Raw genomic sequence first — 9,380 nt, forward strand, 5'->3', positions numbered from 1 at the left:
CTCTTCAGTTCACGCCAAAATCCAAACTCCATATGTTTCCTCTTACCTGTCGAGCTGCATATCCATCTAGATAGTTTTGGTGTGAGTGTTGAAGTGATCGGCCACAGAGCTGTTTGCATTCTCTTCAATATAAAGGAACTAGATGGCACTCGGCTTGTGGTGCTCAAAGTGATAAAAGAAATCATGACCTGGTCACTGAAGATTATTTATAGACCGTGCTGTGAGCAGTTTCATGTAGGAACTACTTTCTTTGTACCGCATCGCCGCGCAGAAGGACGAGAGCTCTCCTGAGCTAGCTAACGTTACAGCTCAGCCGAGGAGGAAGCCTCTCGTCCGTGAGCAGATGCCCGCTTCCTTACGACGGATATCTCCAACACACGGCAACTCACACCAATCTAGATTGCACTACAGGTAAGAGGAAGCGTATGTATTGTGGGGTTAACTGACCCTTTAAAGCTGGTCTGTCTGTGGCTTGGTCCACCACTTTGGTCGAGACTGATATATCTAATCAGCTATTTGATGGATTGGTGTGAAATTTGGTCGTGACATCCATGTCCCCCTCAGGATGAACTGGGAACACTTTGGTGATCCTCTGCATTTTCTTCTGGTGCCACTATGCTACTATACAATACAGCTGTTTCCGGCCTTACAGAGCCGCTAGCATGATTACCAGGAGTGCAACTTAAAAGAGTGACGTGGGCGGTGTAAAGGCAACTGAAGTGTTCAGTGTGTGTCGTCCCAATCATCTGTCTGTCAGCGGAAATGATATAACCACATAAAAATTCACCACATATAGTGGCTTTATATATAGACTCATATTCTTTCTCTACGAGGGTTCGATGGTGTTGTTTCTGTGCAGGTCTTAGTGTGTGGAGACAGATGCAGTCGCAGAGAGCAGCTCTAAGTAAAACTCTCATTACTGGCAGATTGGTACCAAACCTGGAGCTTGCTATGACCACAAATGTCAACGAAGTCACTCCACCCGACTGTTATTTGCCAAGAAACAAGTGCTGCTCATACAGTAGAGTGTGATTTTCACAGTAACATTGCGTCTGAGTGGACTGTACACTGTGGCTGTGAAGAGGATATGAGAGTCCAGCTGCTGTCCCTGAGACAAGAAAGTATTTCTCATCTTTTTTTTTTTAAATCTTGGTTTGAAAATGTGACAGCTGTAAGTACCTCTCCCAACACCCTTTATTCTCAAGTATGATTTTAGATGTGCGATGTCAAGCAGCTGTCAGTATTACCGCCAAAATCGAAAAACTTCAAGTCTGCTCTGTTGCTCTGTTTTTGGTCTCCGCCCACTCCTGAGGGAAATATCTGGCTATTTAACGGCTCCACGATGTTCACCAGCTAGTGACTGTGTACCTTTCATATATAAGTAATCGTGTACTCGTTAAAAAATGGCACGATTGGACTGAATATGAGCTTGAATTATTGGACACAGTCACAGTCAAATCTGAATGCAGACTGAAAGGTACAACAGGCTGTGTAACAACTAGACTTATGTTATATATCTGGTTGTGTTGTTTACTTTTTTAATCCTTGAGAAATCCGTTAAGACACAGAAACAGCCCGTTTCACGTGGACGCCTGTAATAGAGGTTTATCCCCTTTGAGCATGTGTCAGAGTTGTCGTTGTGTGACAAAAATAAATGGACTTTTTATCCAGTTTTAAGCCACGGTTTGACAATACACTTTTTAGATCTTGGTAGCTTTTAATTCTATATTTGAGTCATTTGAAGGACTTTAGTCATCGGACCTCTGGATCATAAATGATTTTTAACCTGAAGTGTCTTAATTCAGTGTTTTACTGGTTTTAATCACCTGGTCCACGAGTTTTACTTTTGATAAATCGGCTCCAGGTTAAAAAAACCCTCCTGAGAAGAACTCCCATGATCCCACGCTACTTCAAAACGCCACAAAACTCCTCTCGTCTTTGTTATTGTTTTGATTGAGAGACCCCTAGTGGCTGAACATCACATAATGTGCATTGCAATGTGCCTTTGATTTAATGTTTCTGAATATCATTATGAGTAACTGATCAGATATCAAATTGATATTCCCGAAGACGCGACTCCTGATTTTGGATTCCTCTGACGGTTGTTTTCGATTGTCCCAACTCCTGATGGAAGAGCGGGTTGAGACTTCAGGCGACATTAATGAAAACTACACTCAATAAATCCACAAGCACTAAATAGTTGCTAACTTTAGAGCCACGTATCCACCTCGTGAATGTCTGCACTTAAGGCTGAAAACCTTTTGACAACATTGTCAAAGAAGCTCAAGCTTTTAAACAGTTTCTAAAGACTCATTTTACATGTTTACTTCGCTAAAGTAATTTCCTTTTCGAGTACTACGCTGCTCTGCTGGCTCGCTTTAACCTTCCTCACCTTACCCATAACCATAATGAGTGTTCGCTCACCCTCATACTTTGTGATGTCTTTGTCATTACTCTGCTGTCCTCTTTACTTTGTTGTATAATGTTTATTATGTGCATTTATCTTGCTTGTGCAGCACTTTATTTGTCCCCGAAATGACCCATGAAAAGACATAATCACAGTTCTGTTTGTAAGCGGTTGAGCACTGTTATCTTTTATAAAAGATATTGAACTCATGTTTGAGCACACGGCTGCCTTCAGAGAGGATTTATACTCTATATAAATTCTGTAACTATGAATAAAGACATAACTCAGACATTTTATTGTATTCATTACTCGCTGAACTGTTGTGCTTTGACTCCACTACGAGCAGCGTGCCGTTTCTAAAAATCTGATTTGTTTTGCGAGCTCCAAGAAAATGTCATCTTCTGTCTGATTGATACCATTGTTCTTCTAAATATAAAAGTTTAGCAATAAACATAAATCGTGTATGGCGCTCATGCTCTTGAATGTTGGTTAGATGTATTGCAAACAGATTTAAAGATAGAGTTTGTACATGCTGCTATTAGAAACAAACTAACTCAGTGTTTGTTTGGTTCAAGAAGATTCAAAAGCCAGATACAATAAAAAGAAACAGCTGCAGAATAATACCAGCACCAGCTGGAGTTTCTGTTGACAACCTGGAGGAGCTTTCTTTCACAATTTGATTTCCCACAAGAACAAAAACTAACAGTTTGCACAGCGTAATCCAACACGGTGCGCTTTCAATTCACCGTATTAGTTTATCTGTTCGGCACAGAGGAGTAAAACGCACAACTACTACATTCAAACATCAGTTCGTCCCCAACGGGTGTGTCAAGCGGCGACTTCTGGCAAGATAAATGTATTTAAATGTACCTCGTTATGGCACTGTATGAACTGTTCTGTACGTTTTGTGGTAAGTTTAGTGGTTTCAAACACTGCACAAAAGAAAAAGCACAAAGTTTCTTGGTGTGAAGTCGACGAGAGCAGCTTCCATAAGTCTGTGAAACTCCACTGGAGGATGAACAACAGCAGATATTCCCTCATTTGATGTGTTTTGATGTTGGTGGAGGGAAGAACAAACACCTTGATCTAAAACCTCCCAGGCTTTCGATCTGGTGACTTGAGGTCCTGGTATACGACTCACACAATCTTCACACTCGATAATAGTCAGTAAGTGAGTCAGAAATGCAAACACAATATGATAAAAGTGATACATTACAGCTGAAGGCATCTGTCCACAGTCCAAAGAGAGAGTCACAACTGTGGTTCTCCAGTAGAGCGAGTGTAAAGAAATAATGTTTGGAGTCGAGGGACTCGTCACTTTGCAGAAGCTCCTCTCGTAAATGTTTCAGGGACGTGTTGCTAATAACAGGAGGCAAAACTAAAGCATGTTTAATCTCCATCTAAGTGGAAGAGAGATCACCGCAATCAGGATAAATGTTTAATCAATGGACACAGGCGATCACTCAGAATAACTTTGTATTTATTTGCTCTTACTCTTCCCTCTGAGCAAATAAGTGGACACAAACCAAACCAGGAAATGCACCCGACAAGTATGAAAACATGCTTTTGTTACTGCTCATTCATCCAGATTCTTCCTTTGGTTTGTTCCCTGCCTGTTCATCTATCTTTCCCCCGGAGAAGTTCTCTGTCCTCGAGCTGAGCAGAGAAGACACGTCACACTAAATGCATTCAGTGAGCTGAAATCGATCTCCTTCTGCTCTGAAATAAGGTTTCTACATTTCCTGCATCAGACAAAATCAGATCCAAGGTGAAGATGTTACATTTTATTGCGTTTGCTTCCTGTCCTCTCCTGTTGGCTGCAGTCCCCTTCTCTACCAGCGACACATGTTGGTCGTTGTTTTGGTCTCCAGCTGTGACAGCAACTTTCAGCCAAATTGTTTGGAATGAATCCCTTAAATCTTAAAGGAGGACATACTGTAGCTCCATCTCCTCCCCGGGGTCTCCCTCATGGACTTTGATGCTCGTGAGACATAAATCCTCTGCAGCGTTCCCATTCATCCCGAGCCGTGTCAAGCGCAGCGCTTTGTTTCCATTTCAATTCTTTTCGTTTCATTGTGGCAGTCTCCAAATTGCCGCTTGGAGAGTTTCGGCCTGGTGCGAGTTTGTTGATTGCAATGCTTTATGGCTTGTAAATGTGTTGGGTGCCTGAGCGGCTTGGAGTGGTTTCTTAATGGGAGCTAATCAAAGCAGTGGGAAGCCTGGAGCAGCAAGGGAGGAAAGAGACTGATAACAGGAGCAAGATGGAGAGAGCTGGATGGGTCCTCTACGAGATGTGCTCTCAGCTGCCAGTTTATTAGGTAGCTAAAACTAATGCAGTCTACTACAACAGTGGTGCAATAAACCCCACAGTCATGAAGGTTATAATACATTCCCTAACTGTTTTAAAGAGGCGTTGGTTAAACTGTGAGGCTGCAGTTTGTGGTGAGAGGTGTTTCTATCATTTTGTCCATCCTATTTATATCAATGAGGGTAGGCTGAATTACAGAAACCCCTCGCTGGGTAATGTACTACAGTTCAACAGCACCACAACCACGATATGAAGGAGAGCAGAGAATCAAACCTGGTCCTTCGATATGTAACGGCAACATACCCCATCTTATGTGCAAAGAGCACATTATCACATTAATGATCTTTCCTAAATAAAGATTATTTGTTTTTATGTGAATGAACCTGAAACCTGTAAACGATTCTCTGCAGCTCGCGTCTCCAGTTTCCTGCGGATGAGGATTTTGCACTTCCACATTAGCTGTAACTGAGGTTTGAAAGATGAGTGCATGATCATCCTGCAGGGAAAGTAATAAAAACACTTCCTTTTCCTTTTCTCAGCCAACACTAGATGTCCCCATGATCATTTGATAAAACTGAGGCATCTCAAGCTGTTACCGTTTCACTCAGCCTGTGCAAAAGCATCGTTTAGATGATCATCAACATGTATTTTATTATGTCATTTTCTCTTCAAGAGCATATCATGTAGATGCAAATGAAGAGATTACAGAGAAGCAAGTCATCAGACATGGCTGATGGGAGGTAAAATACCCGGCTAAATGCAGGGCGTCAGAGTGCGAGCGCACATCCCTGTGGCCTGTAGAGAAAGTATGAGCTCTGAAAACAAAACCCTGTGTATTGTGGGTCAGGTGATCGAAACAGAGAGGATTACATAGTGAAGCTTGAGGGATGTAATGTCTCAGATCTCACAGCAGCTCGCCCCAAAGTGGATTATGAAACTGATATTGGTGTCAGGCGTTTACCGGAGGGCGGAACAGGGAAGGAAAAAAGAAGGGGCCGGGGTAATCTGTTGGTAGACAGAGGAAGAGACGTCGGTGGCTAATGTAGGATAAACGTATAGCTTGCCTGGAGTAAGACTTAAGATCAGCGTGGTGGAGGAATAAAGTAATAGTGTGATACTGCAGTGGCTGGTGGGAGGGAGAGCTTCAAAGAAAGGTTTCACAGGAGGGTGAAGATGTGATTAGAGAGAGATTGGAGGTAAAATCCCAGGGAATCACCGGCGTCTGTGCAGGTGCTTTATTGAGGTCTTACTTTCAGGGGAAACAATCAAAATGGAGTTGGGGGAAAATCAAGAGCGGGATTTGATACATCTGTGCCGGGGACTTGATGGAGAAGGACGGGGAAGTAGAGTGTACTGTAAACATGCCAGCAGCTGCTCCCTCTCTATCGACACTGTATGACTAATTAAGTCCAACACAATCACAGCACCTGAATCTTCTCATTAACTTCCTTCAAAACACAAAATTAAAGCATTTCAATTTGAACTATTTTATTAGCAAATCCTCCTCTTCTGTTTTTTTTATTCTCATCCCTATATTTTGGTTTATGAGGCTAATTTAATTTGTAATGACGAGGTGATAAACAGAAAGGCTTGCTTTAATTAAAGTTTGTTCGCAGATAAACTTAAATGTGTTGGTGGAGTTACTTTACACACCAGTGAAGGAGGCATTGAGACGTAAAATAGAGATCATGTGTTCAGAGGAGATATAATTGTGAAGAATGTGACGATAAAAGCGACGTTTTCTGCTCAGTCACGCAATCACAATTCTCTGAGCAACATTAAAGAAGGAACGTCACCATATTTCCACATTCTTTTTACTCCTATACGTCTTAGAATCCATTTGGAAAGAAAAAGCACAACATTATTTGTGGGAATTCTTTTCAAAAGCTTAGTAAGAGCGCATTACACGCCTGCTTCAGGGACGTTTAGCACCCGAGAGAAGACAGTAAAGATTGTCTGCAACAAGCTGCAACAATAAAATAAAGTAATGTGAATTTTACCATGTGAAGGATGAAAAGGGAGCTTTCCTTGCTAAGGTTTTTCTGACTGATAAAAACAAGATTTCATATTCACTTTTGATGTTCTCAGATTCCAGCGTGTTATCTCTCCACGGCTGCTGACCGAGGTTTGACATTTACAGCCGAATATCACCCAAAAATCAGCTTTTGATTGTTGATTCCGGTGAATGTTGCTCTCTGCGTCTTCAGACTTCTTCAGGAGAGACTCCGCACTAATGTAGAAATTCAATGACAAGTAAATAAATACTGAAATCATCGGAGAGAACCGCACGGAGCATCAATGTAGCACTGCAGTCCTATAACAACGTCAGAGTCACAATTTGACAGTTAAAAATGGATGAAGATTGATGTAGCAGAACAGATATCATCTTTGTTATTCCTGTGCCTTCATTACCCACAATGCAACTCCACCCCTCAACTGTACAGATTCGGGTGTGCTATGCTAATAGCTGCTAATGTAGCATTGAGCGCTATCATCATATGTGTCGTCTATACATATTTACTCATTTTTAAATTGACATTCTTCTTTTAAACTTGGTTATTTATATGAACTGTAGCAAAATGGCTTTTTTCATTCACTCCAGGTCGTTGTCCTTCGTATTGTTCCATGTAAATGATTTTATCACGTGAATTATCACCTGACGTATGCGTTTCAGCATCTTTCAGCTTATTGTTTTGATTTTACGGTACACAACTTTACTGTTTCGCTTCAGGCTCGCTGTTTTTCTTTCGTGTTTTTAAGTTTTTAGTGAAGAACTTCTGATAAAATGCTCAACACCGAACTGCAGAGACTTACTTGTAAACATAGTGGAGTATGTAGCTGCTTAGAAACACACAAACTAAACCAAAAGAAGAGTGAATATTGGATTTAAATTCAGCCGCTCATCAGAGACATGACGCCAAATGATGTGTCTCCGTGTCTGCTGGATGATGACACATAAATCATAACAACTTCACACACTGATAGTGAGGTCATCGTGTCTTCTTTAAGGGAATCTAAAGAGAAAATCCTGCAACATTTTCATTGGATTAGATTATTTTAATCTTTATTCAAACTGTTGTTTGATTTAAGCAGCAAAGTTTGATTCAGAAGATGTTTGATCAGCAGTTTTGCAGATACTAATAATGTCTTTCCTCTCTCGGTAGCTTTACCTGTGAACCAACCGAACTGAGCTGATTCTCAATTAAATCAAAGTACTGCTGAGTAAGCAGGAGTTTAGCCATAACAACTAACAAAAAAACCCAACAAGCGTTAATTAACAACGTTGTGTGTTTAATGTGAAAGGTAATAATACAACATGAGAGAGAACGTAACGATTAAAGATGTTAAATTGCACTTTACTCACTTTTACACACAGTTCTGGTTCTTCACGTCTCAGAGTCAGTATATGTAGTGTATGCAGTAAAGATTATCACAATTTATCATAACTTCCAGACAAGAAGATGAACCATGACAGGGAGGAAACTGATGGAGAGAGGAGAACATTTATTGAGTTTTGAAGATTGTTGTTGCCTGTCAGGGAGAAAGTAAACGTGGATATCACACTGTCAATCAATTCTTTCGTATTAGATAAGTTGCTTGCAGGCATTAAAATACATTTCATTCAATAGTGAAGATCAAGCTCTTCCTCCACAGAGTTTATATTGTAATAATAGTTTGAATACTTTGCATATTGAATAATATATTGGATATTGTACATGGGAAAGTTCTTATCAAACTAGTTCTCCACAAAGAAAGTAAGAATAAAGAATATATATGCCACAACATTTTAAATGTTTGGCCTTTATTGACATTTTTAGTTCTGTGTGATTTGATTTGTTGGAAAACCACCGGTGAGATCTTATCCAGAGACGAGCTCTGATCACTAATCCAGGTTTACTGCGTGTCGACTGCTTTGTGGTACTTTAATCGAAACTTTAGGGATATGCAGCACTAAAGCAGAATATCTCCTGACATAGAAAAAACTCCCTTTATGACATATCTTAAGAGGATCCCTGTGACAAAATATAGTTTTAAGACCTTTTTACAGTTTAATTGTTGCATAATTTAAATCAGGGACCATATTCAAGCAAAGAAAACTGCACACACTGCACATAGTGGGGGAGGAGTTGAGGATTAATGTGTGTGGTGCAGCCCATTTTTGCCCAAAGGGCCTCCTATAAGGTTAATCCGGCCATAGACAGCCAGGTGTACGTTTCATCCAAAGAGCAACTCTGCACTTGTCAGTAAAAAGACAGAAAGTGAGAATAAAAAACGTCATGACTGGTGAAAGAAGAACTCCGACCCCTTCACCAGTAAAACTGTGTAAAATACTTTATTACTTGCATTCAAAAGTACAAAAGTATAATCAGCAACATGTTAATTTAATCTGCAAAGTATGAATAAATGCAGTGCATTAAAAAGTACAATAGGTTCCTCTGAAAGTACAAGTTCATGCACACAGTACTTATTAAATGCACTTTTACCACCAGTGCCTGATGATGCAGTATTGGTGTAACTTCACATTTCCAGTAGTAGCACTGTGAAACCTGGAGTTCAAAGGTCATGACGACATAAAGCGACATTGTCAATGAAGTTGGAAACATCGGTATGGCTTGAAGTGTCAAACATATAAACTTCTTCCTCATATCAAACATCAAAAGCAAT

This window comes from Cottoperca gobio, chromosome 10 (assembly GCF_900634415.1).
Source record: "Cottoperca gobio chromosome 10, fCotGob3.1, whole genome shotgun sequence".
Lineage (NCBI taxonomy): Eukaryota > Metazoa > Chordata > Actinopteri > Perciformes > Bovichtidae > Cottoperca > Cottoperca gobio.